This window comes from the organism of the source record quoted next, unplaced genomic scaffold (assembly GCF_019419815.1).
Source record: "Pyrus x bretschneideri cultivar Hongxiangsu unplaced genomic scaffold, Pyrus_bretschneideri_v1 Contig31, whole genome shotgun sequence".
Taxonomy (NCBI): domain Eukaryota; kingdom Viridiplantae; phylum Streptophyta; class Magnoliopsida; order Rosales; family Rosaceae; genus Pyrus; species Pyrus x bretschneideri.
In genome coordinates, this window is record NW_025999624.1 from 2,540,906 (window position 1) to 2,565,556 (window position 24,651).

At 35.0% G+C, this 24,651-nt stretch overlaps 1 long non-coding RNA gene across 1 annotated transcript; it reads right to left on the minus strand.

Moving 5' to 3' along the window:
- Positions 1-5,362: 5,362 nt before the first annotated feature.
- On the minus strand, positions 5,363-6,024 carry LOC125480071. The gene is made up of 2 exons (XR_007260480.1): positions 5,719-6,024; positions 5,363-5,642 (listed from the first exon to the last, which is right to left on the minus strand). It is a non-coding gene; the product is annotated as an uncharacterized LOC125480071 (long non-coding RNA).
- Positions 6,025-24,651: the final 18,627 nt, after the last annotated feature.

A 24,651-nucleotide genomic window follows, 5' to 3' on the forward strand; every position in this document is an offset into this window, starting at 1 on the left:
ACTTTCATGAAAAGGGTTTGATCAAAGTTTATTTTAACAAAAAATTATGTTATAACTTTATTTAATGAAAAAGACTTAAATTTTAATGAAAAACTCTTAAATTTTAATAAAAATGACAAAAGAACTTAAATTTTAATGAAAAAGACATAATTTTAATATTAAAAAAAATTAAAAAAAAAAAAAAACCTAATGCGCTGGACCTATGCCTCCTCACACATTTTGTTTATGAAACTTACTATACTGTTTATGAAACTTAACCGTACTACACTGTTAATGAAATTTACTAAACTATTTATGAAACTTATTAAACTGTTTATGAAATTTACTAAACTGTTCATGAAACTTACTACACTATTTGTGAAACTTTCTACACTATTTATGAAACTCACTACACTGTTGATGAAACTTAACGTACTACACTGTTTATAAAACCTTGAGAAGATTATGTCCTCAATAATTATATTTAAAAATTTGTTTTCAATTACCAAATTAAAATTCCCTCACATTATTTACATACCTACAATAATTAAATGTAGCTCTCCATCCAATTTCTTTAGCTTAGGTGTCATCTTCGAGAAATTTTTCCTTATGCTCGTAACACAAGTGGTACACCACGTGTTATTATGTAAGTGGTGGGAAATTTTATTTTTTATGTTATTTATTTTTTAACGCAAGAATCTTACCACTTGTATAGAGACATGTGGTGTACCACTACGTGTTCCGAACACATTAAAAAATCTCTTGTCATCTTGACTACTACTAGGAAACAACACCACCAAAATAAAATTGGAAAATGTAATTCAATTTGAAGTTTTTCTCTTATTCTAAGACAAAATTAAAAAATTAAAAATCTCTCAATGATAGCTGACAACAGAGAGAAAAAAGAATGTAAAAGGGGGAGGGAGTGGGGTTGGGTGGGGGATACGAGCGATCAGCGCATGTGGTGTTTTTTATGTTTTTATTTTTTATTTTTATTCTTTTATTTTTATCATTAAATAATTTTAGTAGATAATTTTTTATTAAAATGTAAAGATTTGAAGGTCATTTTATTAGTTTTCTCTATATTTTATTCTTGACTATAATATAGAATTAAATAATAAACATATAACTGGTAAAGAACCTAACGTTAGTAGAGGACATGTACGGCAATTTTGGAATCTCCTTCGATTGTCAAACAAAAGTAACTCATGGGTCAGCGCCCAATGTAAAGCCTATCAGAGTACATTTGGCTTTAGGTAGAGCGATAATCTTAGCAGATTAAATGGTTAGTTATAAAATTAAAAAGCATAGCAACTGCAGGACCTTCGAAAGAATTTCTAACATAAATCCAAAGGTCACACATTATGAGGATCACTGGACCGTCAAAATTTACTATATAGGATTCACTATTTTTCATTCTATGAATACATTAGGGTGGGCATAAAAACCGAAAAATCTCTAAACTGGACCAAACTAGTCTAAGCTAGTTTTGGTTCCAGTATTATCTACATTAAAGGGTGGAGTAGTGAACTAAACTTCACAATGGACTAGCCATATTAATTTGTTTCAAATTCACCTTTGACGAGAATTGCACCTAAAACTTCTCACTTACAAACGAAGAATAATATAACCATATAAGTGCTAATAAGTGGTATTGGCCAACATTGGGCTTTCTCCAATTACAATTCCCTCAGGAAGAAAAACTCAATTACAATTCCGACTTTGGGCTTTCTTCGAAGATTTCAAACAACCAAGCATCCCACATTGGGCTTTCTTCCAAGCTTTAAAACAACCAAGCATCTCAATTGGATAGAGAGGTGTGCTATTCAAGCATTTCTTTTTACATCTCACACATCATTTGTTAATTTATACCATTTGATTTTCTTTAATTCAGTTGATGCGACGGCTGCAAATTAAAAAGGTGTGTATGAAGTAAAAAAGGATGTGTGGATAGCACACCCTTGGATAAATCCCAAGCTACGAACTCTTTAAATGGGCCAATCGACTCTGTGTGCAATTTTGAGGTTTAATTACATCCCTAGGAACTAAAGAAGCCCAACAATCTAGCAAGTACCTACATTTTCTACCATTTTTTTTTTTTTAATACTCATTGACAAAAGTAAGATTTCTAAGATACTTGGTTGAGAAAAAGAAGAGGGGGGAGGGGGATGTGTGTTTCCATCGCTTGCTTCCCTCGAATCTTGTCCCATCACTCTCACACATAACTGTAATGCAAAGGTGGCACTCATACATTCATACATGAATGAGGGCTCACTACCTATAAACTTAGACAGGGACCATCCTTGTTGGCTACAAACTTTTTACACGGCTTAGACTATCTCCAAAGGAGATGGAACAAAATGAATTGAAATTTTAAACATAAAATAAAAATTCATCATCACCTGTACGTGGTAGATTTTTCATTCAAATCTCGTAAACGACGAGTTTAATATTAAATTATTATTGTTGATTTGTTATGTGACTAAAGTGATCAAACTTGGCGTAGTATTAATCCTGACAATTTACTAAAACCTAATTGAATGAAGATTATGAATATGTTGTCACGGCCCAGCTGAGAAGGCGAAGCTGAACCAGACATGTTGCCTAATGTGGCCCATGGCCTTCTTTAGCATACGAGGTAGTAGAAGCCTATACGAAAATGACCTAATCCCTCGGGGACTGTCTTCATCTGAAACCGTTTAGCAGGCTCTTAGGTACCGTTTGGTACGTGGGACGGGACGGAACAGAGTGGGACAAGGCGTTTCATCCCACGTTTGGTGCGCCTAAAACGGGTGGAACGAGTTGTTCCACGGGACGAGTTTTGGGTGAATTTTCGTTCCATCTCACCCTCCTGGAACGACTCGTTCCACATCCGTGGAATACAAAATTATAACCTCTCCGTCTCCTTCTTCTTCCTTCTTGTTTCCATCCTAGGGCATCTTTGCTCCCGCTCCGTTCCGTTCCGTCCTGTCCCATTTCATTCCGTCTCGTCTCGTCTGCATACCAAACGATACCTTAACTATAAGGTTTTCCTTGGTGTTTAATTTGAACAACCATAATGTAAATAAAGAAGTTTAGTTCCTCATGTGATTTTTAGCGAATTAACTTGGCTCATCAATGAATGGAGCTGCTCTTCAATGTTAAAATGCCACTTCAACTTTACTCGTATGTAAGAGATATTGACAAGAACACTAATACAATTGAATATTCATTCACTCTTTTGCATCTGCACATATCTCAGCTTGCGTAGATGGTGGCAAGCTTTAGATCTTCGGCTCAACAATTGAGATACATGGTCTAACTAAGTGTTGTCACTCGACATCCTAACATTCAAAGGTACTTTGTTACCAATTCATGAAGTTTCGTGCTTGTGATTGAAACAACTCATATTATAAAGGCCTCTATAAATATAATCTATGCCAAAAATCAATTAAATATGAGATTGTTTAGTCATCCAATTGTGTAAAAACAAATGGTCAAATATGATAAAAAGATTACAAATCATCTATTTATTTGCTACAGTTGATTGATTAACTGATTTTATTTATTTATTTTTGCAAAAAAAAAAAAATCTTTACGGAGTGTTTTTTTTACCTATATTTTTATATTTGAGTATAAAGTGTTAGAAACCTCTTTTGATTATGAGTCGGGTTAGTTATTAATGAGCTCGAGTCGTACTGTGGATAGGCCTATTAGCGTAGGAGTTACTCATAAGCTTTTGGTTATACTTTTTTCTATTGTTTCCACATTGGCTTAGGCTTAGGTGAGTGTAATGCACTATGAATTTAATTCGTATTACACTATTATTATAATAGTAAGAATTTGATATGAGTGAGTTTTATATGTTTAATGTGAGACGCCTTACTTTTTTATTTCCTCTATTTTACGGTTTGTTACCTTTTTTCTCACTCTTGTTATTTATTGTATATGATGAGTCCAAACTCAAAAATACGAATCACTCTTATATCGTTCAAATTTTCTAACCTACCAAAAGAGTTTGATTTTTATATTATTCGTATCACATACACTCAATTTTTTGGCCAACTATAGTAGGCCTAAGGCCAACAAGCCGCCACATAGGACCATGAAAAAAAAAAAACTGTAATTGCGTTATTTTCAATTCTACATTTTTCTTTCTTTGTTTGAATTAGGATACAAGGCTTTTAAAACATTCTAATTTAGAACTTATGGTTAAATTTTCTTCATTCTATCAAAGTTAAGGATGGGCATACTTTGGACCCTTTGATCCGGACCGTATTACCTGGTTCAATGAAGAACTATATGGTTCTTACTTTTAGTTTTCAAAATGATTCGAGTTGAACCCTGCTTGTGTAAAAATAAGTCCAAAACTGAGTCTATATTTTTCATGTGCATGTAACTCGGTTTGAATCGTCCAAATGTTGTCTTAGCACTTGTCATTTTATTAGTGGTCCACAATAAAGTCTGTAATCCATAATTCCATATCTATTTAACCCAAAGAAGTAAAACAACGATCAAACTTCTTCACTTAGAACATTTGTTGGTATTGGCTTTGTTCGACATAATTCTTTTATAACAAAAAAACATAGAGATTATTTTCTATTGTTGTTTTGTTATGCGACATGATTAAAACAGATCCGCTCGACATGTAGGAACTAGACCATATCAAACAGATCAAAATGAGTCAGTGGATGCTTAATCAAGGTTTCCATCCAATATGTAAAATGACCAGCACAGCCAACCAGAAGATGCCATGTGGTTCATTTCCATGTCTTCAACACCCACGCTTTTAAGGCTCAAAATTTCCATGTCTTCGGCAGTGAAGTGACTGGTGTCCAGTTGAATGCACGTCGGCCCAGAATAAAGTAGCCCATTTCTCCCGGTCGGCCTCAGTTACTTTAACACAATCTGCCTGAGCGCCGCTCCAAACCACTTTGCATCCCATCCGGGGTCTTCATTGTTGTCCCCGAGTGGCCATGTGGCTTGAATGACATATGAGTTGACATTTCTCCCGGTCAGCATTTGCGGTCCATCTCGGTCGGCCGGTATCCAAGTCAGTGTTCGGGGTGCTCAGTCGTGTCCTTTTCCAGGCTTCTCAGCCTTATGGGCTTATACGTCCTTTGGGCCTTTTCATCTCTTCTTCTCTAAACCGATTTTGCAGACTTGGAAAGTCTGGAGCTCTTATCCAATGGAAGATTAGAGGTGATAGTCTCCCAAAGCTCTCTCCGTTGACACTTGAAAGCTAAACATGATGATGATGTGGCAGAGGTGGAAGAAGAAGACGAGCGAAGTTGATTTTTTGTTGAAATTCCAATAAATAAATCGCTTAATGCCATTGTCCTCACGAGTAAATGTCATGCACTTTAAGTCAATATTCTGTTTTGTTTAATGTTGTAGTATAAGATTAAGAACAATCATGTGATTCTATTATCATGATTGAACGAAAGACAAGATTGTAATGTTGTTTCAGTTCTACCATCTATGTAAACAAACTAACGTATCATCGCACTGCGTTTTAGTTACGATAAGGTGGAAGCGAGTGATTGTTGGTTTGGATTTGGGATTACATACATGGAGAGTAAGTATTTTCCTCGCCCAGTGCCACAATCCACCGCCCAAAGATGCTAGCTATATCTCCAGATTCGGCCCCAATTCCTGTTTAAGGATGCTGGTGTCCCCCAACCCTTCAATCAAAAGCCCCAATTAGATTTTACAAATCTCTAAAATTAACAATATATCTCTAGAAATCCCTAATCTTACCTTGAATACAGGAGAAAGAGCACACATATGTGTGGTCGACGACGAGATGATAGAGGAGTCGGTGGTATGGAATTACGCCGGAGATGATAAATAAAGAGAGTCGAATGGATATAGAGAGGAGGGTCCAAGGTGGTGAGGTGTGGCCAAACAAGTTGCAAACTGATGTGATTATCGGGTTCCATTTTTTGGGTCTTGGGGGTTTTTTCCCACCTTTTAACAACTAATGTGATTTTTATGATAATATGAATTTGCCTAGAAACTGAGATTGAGAAAATGCACGATTTCTACATCACCATTTGAATGGGTTGGTGCTGGTTAGGAGGAAAGGAAAGCTTTTATTAGGAGATGATTTTTACACAATCTTTTTGATTTCTCAAACACCTCTTTTTATGTTCATCCAATGAATAACTAAAACAACAAACAACAAACAACAAACATGATTAAACAAGTGGGTTCTTATGAAGCCAAAAGAAGTATGCATTATCATTTTTTTTCGTTAGTGCTACCATGACCACTCAGATGATGTGATACCCCATCCTAAATTTGTCATATTCTTATATTATCAAGCGTATGAGATTACCAAATTGCCCTTGCAGCATGAACGTTGACTTTCGTTGATTGTCTCGACGTAACGCTTGTGACTAATCTTTTTGATTTATTTTTATTGTACTCATCGCCACAAACGCATAGGCACGAACGGATTCGAATTTGAAGTTCTAACGAAGATTTTACGTTTCGAAACGTCAAACGCTTTTCAGATATTTTCGTGTTTCGTCTTTAGTGACCTTGTTTTGTAAGCCACTAGGGCCCACATGTTTTCTCCCTTCCCTCCCCCCCCCCTAACCCCCTCTTCTCTCTTCCCTCTATTATTTTCTAAAAACATCTCTCTCTCTCTCAAAAACTCTCTCCCTCACTCTCGGCCCTGTAATTTCTCTTTAAAAAACCAACCCTCATAGAGGGTTTTCACTCAAACAACAACACACAACAATAACCTAGACCACACCACAACCTTCCCTAATAGTCCCTACGTGTTCTTGAACCAAGAAAATAGAAGAAAAACCATTCAAAAATTTACCCCCGAGACCACTATTCAGGGAACTTCTCTGGCGATTTCTCACCATTTCCGACAAAGGAACTCCGAAAAACTCAAGGAAAGTCACTGTGCAATTCTGGAAATTTCAAGGCTGTGGTCGTTTAGCCATCTTTCACACCATTTTTTGGCCAACTCCAGCCACCACTCGGTCCCTACTTGTTTCCATCGGGTTCCCTAGTTTTCTAGTAGACGAGTCACTTTTCAGGCCATTTTCCGGCCTTCTCTGGCAACCATTGAGCTACTTTCCTAGCTTCGTTTTGATATATTATGGGTTGAATTTGGTTAAAAAATGATGAAAATTGGCCAAACATCCAGCCAAAAACCCAATTTCCGGTGAGCTTCGGCGGCTTGGCTCGACTCGGCTCAGCTGAGCGTTGACTTCTGGTCAGCATTGACCGTTGACCGTTGATCGGTCAACATTGACTTTTGGGTTAACTTTTTCGGGTTTCAGCTAGGACCCCTCCTAGACTAATTTCGACATCCTGAATCTAATTTCTACGTTCGTTTTTTCAAATTCAATCGTTTGAGTAGAGTTTTATTAATTGGTTCCTTTAAGTGCTTAGGTGCATTTGTTAGTGGCGTTTCCGTCCTCCCCAATTCACACGGCTCTTCGACTACGGAGTATCTGTGAGTGGACCCCTTATAAAATGCATTATTTTATTACTAGAAATGCATACATGAAAAGCATGATTTTTGGTGTGTTAAAAACTAGCACACAAATTAAACCCTATAATTTAGACGATTGTAGTATGAGCAAGTAGGGATCATTCTAGGCCGGAGATTAGGAGGGATGCTAATCAACACAAATTAAACTTAAAAATTGAAAACTAAGCTAGACTAACGCAAAATAAGAACTCAGGGGAATTTTTGGACAAATTTTAACAAAAATAAAGTAAATTGCAGCAAATGAATTAGGTCTTGTACAAGATATAGGTGAAAGGCTAGCTAGAGGATTATTCTTCACACATGAAACATATGCATACAAATCGATTTCTAGTTATTATTTCTATAAACCATGAATGACAATGTCCCAAATTAACTGTGAACTGCTCAAATTAACTCTCAGATTTTCCTAGATTCATTGAATTGGACTTAGCGACTCAATCAAATTATTCTCCTCAAGTTCCCTAACTATGAAAAACATGATAGAGATACATCTCAAAGATCATTAAGTTATGTGAAAATCATAAGCATTGACGAAGCATTCGTAACTATGAAAAGCATGATACTCCTGCCAAGAGTTTACTTAACTCAATCATGACTAGTGACTTTTACTACTTACAAATGTAAGTTCATAACGATTAGGAGAAATTCCCTTATATTCTAGTATCAAATCCATGCATGCAAACTAAGTGTGCACCCTTAATAAACATACAAGAATAAGTTCTCTATAAAGCAGATAAGTAAACTGCATTCATGTTTTATGAAACAATAACTGGATGTAATCAACTTATATAAAACATATGTTCATGACTTCAAATTCATCTCTAACTAAAAAGAAATTTAGTTACGCATGTTCATCATAACTGAAAAGCAATCTAAAATAAACATTGAAACTTAAAACAAAGATAGAAAGAACTCTGAAAATTCCAGCAACTTCAATGGATGAATGGTAGGTGCGGCACATTCTAAATCATTGCAGGAATTTCATATATATAAGGGGAATGGCAGAATCTAAGGAGGAGAAGGTTTTGGCATTTTGAATTATTTTAGGACTCTAAAACTCAGGGACAGAGTGTTGGAATGTGATTAGGATTCCTCCTTACAGCTGGAGATAAGATAAGATAAGATAAGATAGGATAAGATAATGTTCCTCTCCAATTAGGATTCCTCTTTCTTGTGTAATTCCTTACTTTCCAAGCCTTAACTTTAATTTCTCCAGATTTTAGCACATGTCTAGCACCATTTAAACACCAAAAACGTTCAGCCCATATGCTATCCAATCCAAGTCCAAAACTGCTCCAAATTGCTCCATTTGACTATTTATAGTCACCTTGACCAACTGAACCTACAATAATACGAAAATAACTTAAATTACTATATTAAATGGAATTTAACTAAGTAAATGCAAAAAAATAAGATAACAAAGTCACATAAATATGCTCCTATCAATTTTATGACTACGTTTTATGAACATTTATGAGTAAATGAGATTTACGCTTTATGAAATATCATGCTTCACTGGATTTACGTTTATAGAGATATTCACAAAATAATTTAAGATATGATGTTTGAGCTATTGAGCTCCATTGAGATATATACATATATTTTGGAAATATTATGTTCATATTTTTATTGTGCTTATTCAGTGGTTACTCATACTATGTGCCTACGGGTGAATGATACTTATATATGGCTTCGATCAGGTGTTGTAGGCCCATACGGGCGAATGATATCTATATATGGCTTCGGTTGAGTGATGTAGGGGCCTATGGGTGAATGAAGATATATATATGGCTTCAGTCGAGTGATGTAGGGGCCTACGGGCGAATGAAGGGCTTCAGGCGATTCTGATACCACTACTAAGCACACTTGATATGATATATATGTTTTATGAAAGGTTTTATGGCACCCTAGGGTTTTCGAAAAACCTATTACATATTATCCCGGTGTCAAGGCACACCCGCATCGGTATCTTTGAGTCCTCTCGGTGTAGGACCCTTTTCTTTGTAATCTTAATTAGTAGTATGCTCTGAACATGTCATGCGTCATCACCATTATTTTGTTGGTAGTTGAATATTATTATATTGGGTAAATGAAAAAAAACTATCTCAATTATTGGTCTGACGACACTTTCATACCCCATCTTTTAAAAATGACAATGTCATACCTCATCTTACGAATTTGTGCCAATGTCAGACCTCCGTCAGTTTTTCTGTTACTTTTTATGTTAAATGTTGACGTGGCCAGAGACGGGACCCACTCACTAATCCAACTAGATTAAAAAATAATTAAATATTCACAAATTAAAAAAATTAAAAATTAAAAAACTAAACAAATGAAAAAGGCCTAGGGATGTGGGCCTTCCTTTCTTCCACCTACACCAACCCTTCTCTCTTTCTTCTCTTTATCTTCTCCTGCATCTCTCTCCCACTCTAACTCCCTGTTCTCTCTGCAACCACCAGCGCCTAGGAGGAGAGCAGCGGAGAGAGGGAGGAGAAGAAGGGTCTGAAGATGAAGAGATCGGAGGTGGGAAGGAGATGAGGGTTTTGCGGCCAAGATGAGGAGGAAATTGAGAGGTCGAGAGGAAGATAGAGGTCGAAGGAAGTGTTGGGTCGACGGCGAATCAGACGGAGGAGAGAGGTTGGAGGAGGGACTGGGTGGAGAGTGATGGGTGTGTAGGAGGGGAAGGGGATCTGGGTGTGGGTTTGTTTTTTTTTTTATTTTTTTTTTTTTTGGTGTAGGATTTGGGTGTGGGCTTGGTTTTTTTTGGTTTCTTCAATGGGGTGGTGAAGCTGGAGGAAGAGAGGCGGTGATGGGGTGGTGAAGGAAGGTTGGGTATAGAAGGACTAGGGGAGGGATGGGTCGGGTTAGGAGGTGGTGGTGTGGGAAGCACAAGTGCAAGTTGGGAGATCAACGGAGGAGGGAAACTGCATCCCAGAAAGAGGGAGAGAGAAGATAGAGAAAGGGTGGTGGAGGAAGGTTAGGGGGACGGGGAAGGGTTTGGTGGTTGTCAAAGAGAAGAAGAAAAAAGGTTGGTACGGGTGGAAGGGAGAGCCGGATCCCTTAGGCCAATTTTTTTTTTTTTTTAGTTTTTTAATTTTTTAATATTTAATTATTAAAAAGATATTTATTATTTTTTAATCCAGTTGGATTAGTGAATGGGTCCTGTCTTTGGCCAGATCAGCATTTAATAGAAAAAGTAATAGAAAAACTGACGGAGGTTTGACATTGGCACAAATTCGTAAGATGAGGTATGACATTGTCATTTTTAAAAGATGAAGTATGAAAGTGTCGTCAAATAAATAGTTGAGGTAGTTTTTTGTAATTTACCCTATTATATTATTTTGTAAAGGTTGTATTTGAATATTACATTGTGTAGTTCTGTGCAAAATTTGTATGTATGTTTTACATGTTCTCAGCATATGCATTCATAAATGGCTTGCGTCACCCTTGGATGTTGGCCAGCACGTGGCCATCCCATTGTCTTTGGAAACAGGGATTAGAGCGTGTCAGATGACCTATTTCCCATAAGCTCATATTGATGGGGAGTGATTTTGGCACACATCTTTTCACTTTATGTATGCCCCTATTAATTCTATTATTAGAATATCTTCTGTGGATACAATGGTTAGAAATATTGGACTTGTGCTAGTTGTTTACGCTCATAATTGAGTGGTCAACAAACACCAGTACGATTGGCCCCTCGGTGGGCTTGGATAAAGACTATAAGAGATTGACAACAAGGTTTAAGTGGTTCACCCTTAAAAATTAGGCTACATCGGCTATAATGCTCTGTATGTATTTGATATAGGTTACAAGATGTACTGGTTATAGTGTAATCTTTCTTTTATCTTGTGTCGTCTCCCTTATATCATCCACCAATAGGCCCCAAAAGCCCCAGGTTCTCCAGTTTCCATTGGTCTAGCATGAAAAAGTTGTAACATGTAAACTTAACTTGCTAATGACTCCTCCTTCATTTAGTCGATATGTAGAGACGGAGTGACACTTGCTCAAACTAGTTGCGAAGGTCCATGGGCCAACATTTACCAAGTGCTCTACTCGGTCTTAAGTAGTTGAGGAAAACCGACTTGAGCACTTGATCTGACAACCTTAAGTGCCTTCATAGGTTTTTGCTCTTACCAATGGCCAACAGGTGGTTTGGAGTTGACATTTGAGTGGGTCTATCTATAGGGCTTCGTGCTATAAAGTTGTAAGTTTGTACACTTGCCTCAAGTGATTGGAAAGTACTTTTTGAATAGGTGCTCGTCATCTTTACTGATACATGATCTAGGCTGTTAAGTGATCATTTCATTTTGGTCGGGATTTCTTTGTTTGATCCTATTAGGCTGGTTTGTAAGCCCAATGACTTAGTCTTCTTTTCTCTCTTTGGACTTCTTCTAAGCCTGTATTATTTTAAGTAAAAGGATCTTGCATTAACACTAGTGAAAAATAATGTCCATAATCATTTATCATATTGATTTGTTATATATCATTTTTGTTATTGGATTTATTATCTATAGTTTAGTTATAATGGGGGTGAAAAATATTAAACAAGTGAGTTGACATCGTAGCACTCTCTTAATAGGAAATTTAGAAAAATAACCAAAATTAGAACTCCATATAGAATTATAGCCATCTTTTTAAATGTATGATAATTGTAATAAAAAACTAATATAAAAAAACTTATATACCCTTAATGATTAAAACTTTTTACAAAACAAATGCAAAGAAATTCAAAGCCTCAACTCAACAACCTAGACAATTCCAACCCTCTCAAAAAGCTCAGCCAATTTTTGGTGAGAAGTTTTAATCATTATTAAGCCCTGGGTTATTTTTTCATATGCTCTTAATAGTTATTCTTCTAAATTTCTCAAAAATCCCAATCTTTGTCATCTCCTTCCCATCAGAACAAAACCCAGAGGTTGGAGCCTCATGCACCGTTACAATTGTTTTTGGAAGACAATCATATCATTCATTCAAAGTAACCACTAAGCAATAAGCTCTCCCCTTTTCTGTCCTTCTTGCATTTCTCTTTGTTGAAGATTCATTTGGATTTAAGTACACGTTAAAATCAAATTGGGTTCTAATCTATAACAAGATTTATAGAAAAAGGATTGTGCTTTTTGCAGATCAACTGTTTGCGGATTTGATATCTTTGCAATGGTGGGTGTAATTGCTTTCCTTATGGTTTAAGAGTATATTAGTATTTTTATATCAACTTTTTTGTTATAATTATAATAAAATTATAAGGGTGACTATATTCTATATGGAGTCCAAATTTTAGTTATTTTTCCAAATTTCTCTTTTTAATTAATAGTTTAGATGTCCAATAGTTAAAATTGCACCTTAAAATTAGACGGAAACTTGAATGAAATCATAAGAAATTAACCTAAGGCCCCGAATTGACAGTGGAGTTAAAATTTAAAAGGCCAAACTTAAAATAGAAGGAGTACGGGAGGAGGATACGTACATACATACAATTATATGGACAAAGGAATTTGAAGAAAAAATTAAAAAAATAAAAAAATTAAAAGGGCAGAGAGAAGGGGAGGGGATGGAGAACGTAGTGGCCAAGGTTCCCAGATCTGGAGCGACCGTCCGTGACTACTCTTTAGCTCATAATCCTCATTCATCGTGCCCCGTGTAAAAGATAGGACACCACCACCACACCCCCCCTACCTCCCTCTCCCTCTCTCGCGTAGGTTCTTAGGCCCCGCCCTTTGCAGTTTGCATTTTCCTAGACTTCTCTTTTTGCAGTTTTGGCATTCCACATTTCAAACCCACCCGCACCCCGTAAACCAAACCTACCACTCACGCGCTAGCCCGACCTCGTATTCCAAAATAATTTACGAGATAGGATACATCCTCACATAATCTTTTGTGTCTTAAAACAAGAGTGCATGAACAATATTTCGACATTTCTATTTTATTGGTGCAAAACGTTACGAGAGAGGTGTATTTGTGTGATGTAAGCTTTTCCTCCTCCAATTCAAAAGGGATTGAGATGGTACGAGAGTAGGTGTGTGGAGGAAAAATAGATGTTGCACTACTAAAAAGAAGGATCGTAATTTTAACAAAAAATGAGAATTAGTACTCATTTCATATCGAACTTCAACGATTCAAACCATTTATTTTGTGAATTCAATTCATAGATAATATTTACAAAACTTCAACTCGATCTGAAACCATTTGTCTATTTAATTATCACGATGAAATGTCAATGTTAAACATTAAAAAACAAAGTGTTTATCAATTTGTTTGGGCTCAATTAGATATCTCAAATATTTTTGATTTGATTAATATTTTACAAAAATAATTTATGAGGTACCACTTAAAAAATAAATGATTCAAATCATTAAAGTTCAATGTGATATAAGTCTCACAATTAATCTCTATTTTTATTAAAAATAAAAAAAAATTTCTTTAAAGGCTTCCTGTAAGTCGTTGTTCTCGAATTTAAAAGGAGGTACATGATAGGAAAATTGGCGCGTGGTGGAAAAGTAGGTGGTGTAGTGTCGGGTGTTTGTTTATTGGGGTGAGTTGGGAAGCAACGTAAAGTAAAGGGAAGAAAAAGGAAGTGAGTGGCGGGTGGTAATGTTTGCAGGGCTCGAGGCAACCTCGGCATGTGCGTTCCCTTTCCCTAGCTCCCTAGCTGGTCTACGTATAGCCTATAGCTATAGTGGCTGTGCTACTCTATAATATAAGCACAAATAAATAGCTCTTACATGCTTCCTTTGCTCCCTCTGCTCCCTCAGTCTCCGCGCGTGTAGCGGACACGCACCTATATACGATTGGAAGAGCCACTAACTAAATTTGAAGAGTTTAATTTCTGCACACTTGTTTGATTTAGAGTCTTATTTGTTTTTGATTTGTTCAATCCAAATTATTAGAGTAAAAAATAGAGGTATGCAGACGTAAATGAAGTGTACAGAACTAATCTCCTTTATATTACATGAAATGTTAGTGATTTAGTAACTTGTTCGCTTTGTGTTGTTTCTAAAGTTTAACATATATTGGGTTCAATTGGCATACACATTCATGTTAAGTACTCGAAATTTTTTGTGATTTTATATTTTTCGAGTGAAAATTAGCAAAATAGAACACAAAAAGTGTAAAATTTTCACATGGTTGTGCAAATAAGGTCTGGTTTAAAAAAAACTAAAATCTATTATCTTTTAGGAATAAGCCAAAATTGAAGATAAGATGAGAGAGAATCAGTTGAGGTGATTTAGACATGTCAAACAAGGACCTATAGATGCTTCGATTAGAAGATGCGATTACGAGATAGAGGCTTAGGGCCAAAGGAGATACGGAAAGACATAGGAAGATTTGAAAAGAGACTAAGAAAAAACTTGGACTACTTAGATCTCAGAAGAAATGGCACAAACCGATCGCAATGACGTTCTAAGATTCATACAGCCGACCCCACTTAGTAGGACAATGCTTTGTTGTTGTTGTTGTTATTGTGTTTATGTAGTGTAATCTTATCAAAAATCAAATTCCCAATAATCTCAAATACATACATGTTACAATCCTAATAATTTAGGAATGTGATTGTGTAATTTCTAGGAAATTCTTATGGGATTCTACTATATTTTATCTTTAGATATTATTCTATTAGAGTTATAATCCTATTGGGTAAGAAATTAACCTTCCTTATTACTAGAAATAAAAGCACAATGGAGTGAGAAAACACACACCAAAATTCACTCAATTCTCTCTACTTTATGTTGCACCCTCTTTCTCAATATCTGTATAATTCTTAAGTCAAATAGGCCTACAACAACCATGATGCATAAAAACATTCCTCATGTTGCATGAACTCCCTACATTTATATTTACCTTCATATATATATATATATTGTATATGTATATATTTTCCAATATATATGTTCATGCATATGCAATTTATGAATTCGCTATGTGGAATTTGTGAGTCAAAGAAAAGAAAAAAAAAAAAAATAGAAGCACAATTAGAATTTTGAAAACCCTAACTGAAAAAAATAAAAAAAAAGGAGGAAAAAAAGAGGGGAAAAATCGAGTCGAGCTGCTAAGATCATTGACTCGCGGGTGTAGTTGAGCCATTGCACTGGTTGATCAACTATCAACGTAGCTGCCGAGCTAGCCGCCTTTGCACTGAGCCAAGCCGTTGCTTGGGCCCCAGGTTTGGAACGATGTTGTTTTGGAGTCTAGACTTCTCCTGAAGGAAAATTTGTGAAAAACTAAGTTCATTAAGCAACATAATACATGCATTTAACAATTAAATGGCGGAAGCATGTTTCTATGCACTTTAAAACAAAATATAAACCTTGAAATTCGAAGCCTAGTAGTTGTGATGAACCAAGACTCAACTCAATATCTTAAAGAAAAGACTTGAGAAACTTTTATACATATGAAGCACCTCTTTACTTAGCAAAGGATATTCACTAATGTGAGGGCCTTCTTTCCTTTGTCTCCTTGCTCCTTGGCAACATGGATGTGGATGGAGGAACTTTGCTTCTTGGCTCCATGACTTCTTGGATATGGATAGAGGAAGGATTCTCCAAGTTCCCAAGAAAGGGAACCTCTAACTTTCCACACCAAGGAGAGCATTGAGGAAGAGATGAGCGACCTAGGAAGAAATGGATGCTAGTGCATTTCTTCCTAGGATGGTCGATCTTCTAAGAGAAGATAGGGCTTTTGTGTTTCACTCTTTTCTCTCTAGAAAACCCTAAATGAATTTGGCCTATAACTTTCCTGTTATAGCCACTCACATTTGAGTGGCATGAATGTAATTAAGCTGAACTCTTCTCTATGGACGGTCATTAGGTGTTAGTGGGCCTTTTGCCATTTTGTGATTTAAGTTGTCATACAACTTAAGTCATTAGGCTTGACTATTCAAACCCCGTTGGGCCCCGAGGCCCAAAACTAATACGAGGTCTAAAACGATCTTATTCATTTGATTAATTAACATATTAATTAATCCTAGCCATAAAAAATTAAACCATCTAATTGTCCTTATTCAACTTCGTTGTTTCTTCAATCTCTACCTTACACGGTGTACAATCCATTAAGTTCTAATTACTGATGCAGTGGGCTATTAGAACTCTTTTAATTGATTGTGAATTGAAACTTACTTTCAGTTCTTCCTTTAGCAATTATACATCTTTAGGGCTTCCACAAGCCATGAGTAACACCTAGCAGTATCTCATGGCTACCCAAGCTAAACGGAAGAGGTGGCGAACATAATTCAGTTTGGGATTACAATGCAATATGGTCTTTCTCCAATACAATACTCTTGATCACATTGTTTGGTTTGATAGTTTATTCATGTCTACTATTCAATGTGATTCTCGTACTTATACGATTACCTTGAATGTGATTTGGAACGATTTCTTAAATCTCATTTATACTCTGTCCAGAGATTCTTAATCATATCATAAAGTATTCTCCCTCAACAGTTTGAAGGTTAGAGATCCCTTGTTGTGCATTCACCTACCTCTATAATTAAGTCGCTTAACCCCAACTATGCCATGGACACCTTCTAATGAAGTGCCTTTGACATAGTCAAAGATCAAAGACCTAACCACAAGACAACGATGATGCCTCAGGTCAAAGGACTACGTTGCATTATCCTAACCTTGAGTTCTCATGTGACAATAGTATGAGAACTCCTTGTTGATCACATTCAGATGACTCATTCTCTATTGAGCACCTACATGTTTGTCTTGGTGTCAGTCACACCAATGACTCGAGACCAATCACTCGCTCTGACAGATGACATAGCACATACTGATCTTAACGGATTGTCAATGCCCAATTGGCAATCCTATGATCAGGAACGTTTATGATATGTGTACGAAAGAGAATGGTCTCATGAATCTAACTTCTTTAGATCACATTCTCTCAATTACATATTCCTTGGACTTATTGTTCAAGCATATAATGTTTATATGAGACAGCTTTAAACAATAATATTTGCCTTATATTAAACTAGATTAATTTAACATGTGAGATGTCCGTAAAGTATCATCATATGATTGACTTTAGGGCACATTTTCAACATCTTTAGCCCACATCTATGATTGATTGCATCATTATGAATGTCATTAGTGTTTCTATATGGGGATATTGATATGGAGATTTACATGTAAGTTCCCGAAGAATTACATAAATTGGTTCAAATAGTTATAACCACAAAACACCTTCTCAACTTGTTTGAGGCGTTCACTTTACGAATTAAAGAAATTAGACGAATATGGCATATCCGTCTAAGCGATTATTCGATAAATCAGAGAAATGAAGGTATGCCCTTTTGTGTTAAGGTAAGAAGTTTTATAATGAATTGCTAGAGTTGCAGTTTTTTTTGTTGACATGAATCTCACTAAGACTCTTGAAGAGATTAAGAAAGCTGTCTCACACTTGAAGACGAAATTTGGGATGAAAGATCTTGGGAAAACTCATTTATGCCTTGACTTGAAGTTTAAGTGTTGTCCTGACGATATTTTGATCTACTAGTCGAACTATACCTCGAAGGTGTTGCCTTTAAGTATACCTATGATCTTCCATACGTTATATGCAAATGAGACCCTTGAAGATGTTATGGAATCGAAGTTCCATAATTGAGTCAAACTTTGCGCTTTGTTGTACTTACCTCATTGCATTAGATATGACACCTTATTTCCCTGTTGATCTATTAGTAAAGACACATCACTGCGCTTATAGGAAACCACTGAATTGTTATGCTAACACAGGTTACTTATAAAACCCATACAATGCATATACCAAATGGTTGTGTTTTTACCGTTAGAGATACCGTAATATCTTGGAGGTTCACAATATAGACCTTAGTTGCAAAATCTTCGAATCTTTCATAGACTTACCACACTTCACTACGCCATACATGAGACATGGTTGAGAGATCTTGTTGAGCATATTCGAAATACCTGATATTTTCATCCCATCGTTGAGTCCTAGTGAGGATTCATGAAGACTATGCTGCATGTATCAACTATACCAAGACATGATACATCAACGAAGTCAACGCCAAGGAATATTGCCGACCTTAGCAAAGCATCAGAAGATTGAAGTTAAGCAGTCTGATCCCAGATAACCTTGCCGACCTCTTCACGATGTCACTACCAAAGTCAACCTTCCAAAAGCTTGTCCGAGTGATTGGTATGCATAACTATTAATACGCAATGCTAGTAATTCTCATTTGGAAGTTTTGTCAAACTTAGGCGGAGTGTCTAGAAGTATACTCACCTGATCTTATTATACTTTTTTTTTTCCTTTGATTAGGAGCATTTTTCCCGCTAGGTTTTTTGCTACCTAACTAGGTTTTAACGAAGCATCTATCCTGGACTTGTCATACCTTTGTGAGCTTGCTACTTGAGTCCAAAAGATGTATAGTTTTGACTTAATGCAATTTCTCACATTTCTCCTTTGTCTATGAGTTTTATCCCATCTTGGGTTTTATCATAATGAGGTTTTGTGAGTTTTATTTTTATTTTTTGCATTCTTCCGTTGATTTGAGACTTGCACTCGCTCATTGTGTCGACAATTTCTTCAACTGAACTTACTTCATCGCTGAAGATCTAATGCGCCATTTACTTGAGTATTTACATACTCAAAGAGGAGTGTTGCAGTCCTAATAGTTAGGAATGTGATTGTGCAAAACTTAGGAAATCCTTATGGGACTCTACTACATCTTATCTTGAGATATTATTCTATTAGAGTTATAATCTTATTGGGGTAAGTAATTAACTTTCCTTACTACTATAAATAAAAGTACAATGGGGATGAGAAAACACATTAGAATTCATCAAATTCTCTCTAAGCTTTTAAATAATTAATTTATTGTGATCACAACATTTGGATATAATAATAAAATATTATGTTTAAATTGCTCTTTGCATAATAGTATTATTATTTTTTTTTTGAACAAACAATATAATCTATACTAAGGGAGATGAAATCGGTTTAACCTCACAATGAGCTAGTAATAATGTGGTTTAAATTCACCCTTGGTAAGAATCGAATTTAAGACCTCTTACTTACAAGTGAACAAGAATACTACTAGATCGTAATGCGAATTGACGCACAATATTGTAATATTAAATGAAAATTTATACAAATATTCTTATATATTATTAAATCGACACCGGACGGTGGTGCTGAGGAAAGTTATTTAATGCCAGTTGAGAGTAGATTATGTGTAGAGCTGGTTTCTCTGCCTTTCTACTTCTCATACACTTTTATTTCTTTTTATTTGTATGATCACGGTTAAGCCACATCAACATTTTATATTAATGTTGCTTTTTATTTTATTACCTTTATAAAAATATTAATATAAAATATTAACGTAAGTTAACCATGATCGTATAAAATAGAAGGGAATGAGAGTGTATGGAAAATGAAGGGCAGAAAAGCCAGCTCCATTATGTGTAGCGTAAAACTATTAATATGTCTCCACTTTCTCACTCTCTTTACTTTTTACTGTCTCTCGTTTGCCTCGGTAAAGTCATACGACGCTTCAACAATACAATGCCAGCTGCCCCCTTGCATGTCTTTCTGTCTTTCACCATAACGGACAATAATACTCTCCGGATCAATTGACACCGAATTCTCGGGATTAACCAATTCGAGCCATTGGGAATCGATATTGCGGTCGAAAATCAAGTTTTAATCTTGTAAAATCATGAGAAGGATTCAAAATTCTCCAATCCTCTTGCTTCAAGTCGAAAGCACTGCGTGCGAGAAGGGGAAAAGATAATTCGGGAATGCGAAAGAATGAGAAAGTAGGATTGGAGTCGTATTTTGCGTGAAAAAAGTACAAAAAATAAAAGTTGATTCTTGCCTACAAGAAGGATTAATTGATCGCGGAAATTCAGAAAGTAAATAAAAAGTAAGAACATATTGACTGCATGCACTTTGGTTTTATGGTCCCTAGGTCCTAGACAGTGGAACAAAACATTGAAAATACCACTTCACAATTTAGCAAGGGAGACGATAGCTAATAAAAATTTAGAGAGGTACAACATTTAATACATCAAGTTTTTTTTTGTCTCAATCTCCTAGAGTTATAATTTTGGGACATTTTCATATATTCATTAAGTTTTTTGTCAGAAACTTCGTTAAGTGATGATAGATGCCTACGTTGACAATGATTGAGCGCTACGTGTTAATCTGGCACCATGAGGACATGAGAAAATTAAAAACTAAAAAAAATTAAAAGATTACAGATTAGGGTAAATCTCAGTTTACTATCTTGAAGTTTCTTGGTTTTTAACATTTCATACATCAATTTTCTTTCATCCCAATATGGTACCTAAGGTTATAATTTTTGGACAGTTTCATACATCCGTTAACCTTTATGTTAAAACTGCAGCTAACCTGTGATGTGGCATCCATGTAGACAATGACTTGGTGCCACCTGTCAATCTAGGGCCCACGTGGATATTGAAAGAATTAAAAAAATTTTAAAAATTACAAATTTTAAAAATTAAATTTTTTTTAAATTAAAAAATAAAAATGGAGAGATTGAAAACACTGAGTTCAAAACTCAGCCTGGGAAGACTTGACCTCTGTGCCTTTGACATGTTGATGTGAAGATCGAAGACAGTTGTTGGGCTAACGTGTTGGGGCAGTGAGGCCGAGTCTTCCCAGGTTGAGTTTTAAACTCTCTGGGAACTCAATGTTTTCAATCCCTACATTTTTATTTATATTTAAAATTTTTAATTTCCACGTAAGCCTTAGATTGATACGTAGCAGAGGGGAGTTGAAGGGAAGCAAAATATGCAGTTGCACAGGGCCCCAAATTTGAAGGGGCTTCCAAAATTTTTGTAATATAATATTATGTACTAATGTTCTATATTTTAAAAAAATTGTTTTTGTTAGCACTTTAAAATATTATTGTGCACCTCTTATAAGAATATTTTTTTTCCTTTATAAATATAAAAATTTGGAGTACAATGATATATTGTGTGTGCCAGTAATAACACCTAAAAATGATTTTTTTTTTCAATTTTATTATATAATAGTGTTATGCATTCAAGTGGAACTTCAAAGTTAGAGTTTTGAAGTTTTTTTCTTCATTTTTGGTTGTTTAAGAATGAATTGCTTTTGATTATTTAGTGAAGGTTATGTTTGAAACTCTTTTTACTTATAATTAATGACATTTGTAAACTTGCAATCAGTGAGTGCTTAAATTTGTTTTGATTTAAGTAATTGTTTTCTAGCATCAATACATTGTCCTTTTAAAAAAATATATCTTAAGGAGGGGCTCTTTTACAAATTTCGAACAAGACCTCCGAAATCTCAAAGACGGCCCTGACACGTGGACCTAATCATTGTCCACATGAGCACTAGGTTACATGTTAATTGCGATTTTGACAAAAGCCTTAACGAATGTAAGAAACTGTTTAAGAATTATCACTTTAGGTACTAAACTAGGATGAAAAAAAAATTGATGGATGAAATGTTGAAAACAAGAAACTTTAGGATAGTAAACTACAATTTACCATAGTTTTTAATTTTTAACCTTTTTAATGTCCACGTGGAGCCAGGTTGACACGTGGCACCTAGGTAGACATGGGTGCCATGTCATAAATTAATGAAGGTTTTAACGGAAAACTTAATGGATGTATGAAAATGTCCCAGAATTATGATTTTAGGTACAAGACTGAGACAAAAAAAAACTTGATGTATGAAATGTTGAAAGCCAAAAAACTTTAATGTAATAAACTGAGATTAACCTAAGTTATAATATCAAATTTTTAGCTTAGTTACTAAGTGAAAAGGCAAACTAATTTGCTAATTAATATAACAACAATGCTCAACCCTACTATCTAAGGCCATAGCTAATCGAATTCGAAACACGAGTTAAAAATTAAATATAAATAAATAAATAAAAGCTAAAACGGGTCAAAAAATAAAATTTCTCTTATAAAAATAATCAAGAATTCTTTACAAGGATAAAATAAAGAAATAACAAGTCTAGTCTAGCATTTAATTCAATCTCATTTCACCTACCCTCTTGACGGTCTAGTTCGTAAGCATGCATAACAATAAAGGGGTGAGTTTAAACAGCTCAGTAGGGACATAACATTTCCACACAAAACAAATGCTTATGGCAAGTGGCACTCTACCATAGTGGTGGAGAGGATTTGTTGCTCTTGTACCATGGTGTGGCTTCGAATCCTGTTAGCTCTCTACTATAACAAATCTATCATTTGACAAAAAAAAAAAAAAAACACTTATTACTCAAATTGCATTATTTGTGGTAATGATAAAGATTTTATGTAATTATAATGCTAAACCCTATTTTCTCAACCTATTTATATTCAAAACGTTTCTTTAATGACGAAGTTATTTGTCACTTGTAAGTAAAAGGTTTTATGTTAGATTTTTATCAAAGGTGAATTTGAACAACATTATTATGCCTAGCCCAGTGTAAAGCTTAGCCCACTCCCCGACCCCCTTAGGCCTACTCTAACCTTTGGAATAAAACTCAAATTTTAGGTTCTAAACCTACCTCAACTTGCTCCAACTCTTGGGCCAAATATGAGTTTTAACCCAAAACTCATTTAACCCACCATATATGTGTTTAGTTTTACATTTATAAATTCATTGAATCCAACGGTTAAAATCTAATATTATCAAATCCAAATGTAAAAAAAAAAAAAGATCTGACAGTTCAAATTTAAATCTAACTGTTAATATAATATTATTTCATGTGTTATCTTTCATAGTGTTCCATAAGTTTCATGGTGTCAGTTTAGTAATTTTTCAATATTTATTGGAATCTAAATATTTTTAGGTTAAAATGTTCATAAAATTAAATTAGGATAGTCTACATAATTTTTTTAACGTTACTTTAAGTAAAAAAAAAAAAAAAATCTTAAATTCATCCTTTAATAATATTGGGCTAAAAATTTAACCAATAAAAGTTGGAGTAGAAAAACTATTTCTGGGCTAAAAATTTTAGATTTAACTCAAGGGTTGGAGATGACATTAGTGTAGATAATATCTTTTGTTAAAAAAAATGACAATGTTATTTTAAATCAACTAAAGAGTGGTTTTGGTTGTCGGACATTTCTGTCTGTCCACTAATTGGTGTAATTGTTGTAACCGTTAGGCCATTGATTATTCAAACGAATAGGTCATTCATTTCTCAATTGATTAGATAATTGATTCTCCCTATTAAATTAGGGATATTATGTCATTTGAAAGGATAGTCACACTACTATATAAAGGTGGTTATGCCTCACATTATATCTCACCAATAGTTTTTCTAATAGAATTCTCTCATTCTGTCTCAAATTATTTTCTTCTACAACACGTTATCAACACTTTGCTTTTAATGGAATCAAAACCTGTAGTTTGATTTATTTATTTATTTTTTTCACCTTTTGGCAACAATCCTCTGAATTTCGAAAGTAGGATCATCTTTGAGTTTTGAAGCAAGTATTTAGTTTCATGAGTTCAAGTTCATGCTAAACCCACAGTTATATGTTTAAACATCCCACACGAAACCGATTATAACTGTGGGTTTTTATGTTTGTCATATATGGTGTTAATTTTTTTATGTTTGTCATATATGGTGTTAATTTTTGCAATTTTACAAAACCCCTACGATACGAAAAATTACGATGGTGCATAACCCCTCATAACAAAACTAAGAAATCAAGAAATGAATATCTTCAAAGGAATTGGAGAAGAAAAGGAATGAAAGAATTGAGAGAGAAACTTTGTATTTCTAAGTAACTGAAACACTTAAAATGAATCTCTTACAAAAGCATATGAGCTTATATAACTAACTCTAACAACCAATCCTAACAACCTAATTTAGTTATAACAATACTAACAGATCAAATGCCAAGTCATCAACCAAGTCATCAATCCCCAACTGCAAGTCTGTCAAGTCATCAGTACAGTCAATATCCCCCCTCAATCTCAATTAGGATTTCCTAGTTGCAGATTGTAACAATGCTTGGTAAAAGCAGGACCATGTAAACCCTTAGTCAAAATGTCAGCTGCTTGATCATATGTGGGAACATACACAACATCTAGATCATCTTGTTATACTCTCTTTCTAACAAAATGATAATCTGTGTCTAAATGTTTAATTCTCGAATGGAACACATGTTGGTACTTAATAAGATTATTGACATATTATCACAATGAATGACAGGAGG